Below are 3,527 nucleotides of genomic sequence, written 5' to 3'. Positions count from 1 at the left end.
GGCTCCTTTCCCTTTCTCCCCTGCCCTTGTATACAGCCTAAAATCTCCACACTAGGTCATTCAAGCCTGGAGTCACCAGAAAAAAGAAGTCGCTGTTCGGGGCGATGGCAGATGATCAAGAGTGCAGACAGCTGTGATGAAGGATTAGTTGTGGGTTTTCCTCGGGGCCTCGCTACAAACTGCGTCGCAGTCCCATGTGCAAACACTATTAAATGAGAATGTTTTCTCTGGCACCAACCCACCTTTCCCCCAGTTTCAGTATTGAATTAAAAAAAAAAGAAAAAAGACCCAAAACACCCAAACTAAAGTAGCTTAGGTTTACAGCTCACATTTAAAACTTAAAAACATTATTTCCATAAATGTTGGCAGAAACCGGCCTCCGTTGACTCCACCGGCAGTCGTAATAAAAAAAAAAACCCTTTCCCACTGACAACCTAACAGATCATTTTCTGTTTGCCACGCAGTTGGGCTCAATAAAATGCTTGTGCTCTTAAAACTCCCTTGGTGAGAGCTCCGAAAAGCAACATTTCCTGAGGCGGCCTTCGTGGCCAACGTACCTGATCCCAGCGGTGAGCCCAGCAGGCCTGTGGCAGCCGTCGGAAAGGCTCAAAACTCAGAGGCACCAACAACTTGGCATGTTGGTGTGTGAGAGGCTGCAATTAGGCGCTTTTAAACCCGAGTCCGCACAAGCCTCCCCTCGGCCCTCCACTGCTCGTGTGGAGTCTGAACGTTCACGGGGGCCTGGGTGGGTGGCCTCTAGACCCTTCCCGGCGGGGGCCCCCTCCCTGGGGTGGACCGGCCAGAGGAGACTCCCCAGAACAACCGCTGGGCCCCGTGCAGGTGGGTCAGAGGACAAGCAAGGCCGGGCCTGGAAACTCCCACAAAGCTTCCAGACGTGTTTGTTCTTTCAAAAGACAGGCCCAACTCACGCTGAACCCCTCAAGTCTCAATGCAGGAGTCTTCTAGGCTCTTCCAAGAAACGCTGTCAGGGAGGTGCTGGGTTGAGGTCGCTGAGTAGAGCCTGCCTACTGGGTTTCACGGTAGGTGTGGAGGAATCAGCCCGCCTCCTCCTGGTTTTTTGGCTGTTTGCTTTAACATTGGTTTGGTTTCCTTTGAAATGAAAACGTGAGTTACTCAGCCCCACCGCCTGCGATCCATCCATCCATCCGATCGATGGATCGGTCGGTCGATGGAGCAACGTGCGGTGTGGACCAGACAGTGTGGACCAGACTGCTCCCGGGGCTTCTTCCTCCGGGGGCTTCCTCCGGGGGCTTTTCGGTCCCCCGTGAAGAGGGGCCAAGTTCAGGGAGCGAACGCGGACCCCTCCCACCGCCACCACTCAACCCTGTGCGCAACACCATCCTCCACCAAGAGCTCGCCCCCGGCTCAGAGGGGCGGGACCAGATGGAAGCTGTGCAGGGCGCGCAGAGGTGAGGGGGCTCCCACCGCCGGGCCCGGCCTGTCCTGCGCCGCTGTGCTTGGCTGCTCTCGCCCGGCTGGGAGGGACAGCTGCGGCCAGGCTCGCTGGGGAGTTCAACGGCCACCAGGTGTGCCCTCTCCGCCGGCCCAGGCCTCCTGGGGCGGGGCGTCCACTGCCTGGACCCCTCTCGGGAGTCCTGCCCCAGGACTGTCCTCTCCACCGGCTTCCACGGGAAGGAAGTCTGTCCGGTTGGGGTGGGGGGCGGCGAGGCGAGGCGGAGGACCCGCGGAGGACCGGACTCGTGGCTGGGGGCCCTGGTGGGGGCTGCTGGGGACCCGCGTGCCGCCAATCACCCTGACTCCTTGGCCCCACGGTCCCCGGGAGCGCAGGCTCTGTAGGCCAAGTCCGGCCAGAGAGAGCCGCCGCTCACGGTCTCGAGTGCCCTGGGAGGGGACCTCACGGGAGGACTCTGGTGCAGGTAAGAGCGCAAGTGCCCCCTTTTCCCCGCAGTTTCACTATTGAATTAAAGTAAAAAAAAAACAAAAAACCTGAAGTAGCTTAGGTTTCCAGCTCACGTTTCAAACGTGAAAACACTGTTTCCATAAATGTGGTGCTCCCCAGGGAGGAAGCAGACTAGCTCAGGAGGAGGAACACAAGCGCCCATCTGTGTTCCGGGAGCTTCGGATAGTGAGATGGGGGAACGGTGGGGGGGGGGGGGGGCGGATAGAGACATGGGGGGGGGGAGGGGGAGGGGGCTGGAAAGCCAAAAATACGTGCGTTTTCCACCTCCCACTGTTCCCCATTACGTTAAAGACCCCCAACTCTCTCTCCCTTCTTCCCTTCCCATGCCACTGTGAGAAAATTCCCATCTCCCCAAGGCCACGCCAGTCTCATCCACCCTGCAGCCCCAGAGGGTCCCAACTAGACTAAGCAGCTCATTGAAAGAGGGAATGAGCTTGAATGAAGGAGACTCAGAACACCACTCTCCAGCCTCAAAGGTGGCTTCTTCTCGGTCTCTTTGGTGGGGTTCTCACTTCGCAGAGAGCCCCAGGGCTCCTCCTTGGCCCTTCTCTCTGGCTTCTCACACACGTTCAGTCTAGGTGACCCCCTCCGGCCTCACACTTGCCCATGATTCAGCAGGGGGCGTGGCGCTCCTCCCAGAGCCCCTTCACGAGAGTCAGGACCCGCACCCCTGCCCCCCGGCCCCCTCGCTGTGCCTCTCCACAGCGGTCCTGCCAGGGGTCCACAGGCCTTTTTCCAGAGACCTGCCCTTGGCTGACCAAGCCACTTGCCTGCGAGGGTCCACTCCACCCCACTAAGGGGCAGTCAATGACTCAGTGATGGAGACCTTACAGGTGCCTGCTGAACGTACCCCCACAATTAACCACAGGCATTTGGGTCCCTGCTTCACGCTCTGTTGAAGACCCGATCTGAGAAGCTTCTCAAGTTTTGGTCGCAGCCGGAGGCTCCCATCCCAGCCTCAGCTGCTCTGCACCAGACTCCTTACGGAGCCCACGCACCAAACTTCCCCATATTCGGCCAATGGCAACGCCATCCTTCCCGGTGCTCTGGCCAAAGGCCTGGAGGCCACCGTTAGCCCCTCTTTCTCAGGCTCCACATCCAGTGGGTCACTTCTTACGTCCCCATCGCGACCGCCCTGGTCCGAGCCAGCACTCCCTCCCGCCCGGCTCACGCTCAGGTTTTTCACAACGTGGCAGCTGGAGGGATCCAGTCAGGGCGCTCTCCCAGCGGCTCCCACCTCAGCCGGAGTAGAAGCCTCACGCTGGCCTAAGCCGTCTGTGCTCGTCCCACCTCATGTACTAACACCTGTCAGACTTCTCTCCTTCCGTTCTCCCCCTGCCCACTCCTCTCCTTGGCCTCCGTGGCCACAGGGAGCGTGTTCTCCATGTAAAGCATTGCACACGCTGTTCCCTCTGCCTGGCATGCTTTTCCCTGAGACCTGCTTCCCCAAAGTCTGGCCGTGATGTCGCCTTCTCAGCGAGGCCTTCCCTGCCCATCCGATTTAAGACTCCAGGCCTCATCTCCAGGCCCCCTTGCCCGCGCTCCTGCTTAATTTTTTTCCCATAGCAATTAACACTCTCGATAG

Source organism: Leopardus geoffroyi, chromosome C2, assembly GCF_018350155.1.
Source record: "Leopardus geoffroyi isolate Oge1 chromosome C2, O.geoffroyi_Oge1_pat1.0, whole genome shotgun sequence".
NCBI lineage: Eukaryota > Metazoa > Chordata > Mammalia > Carnivora > Felidae > Leopardus > Leopardus geoffroyi.
This window is presented reverse-complemented; position numbering follows the sequence as displayed.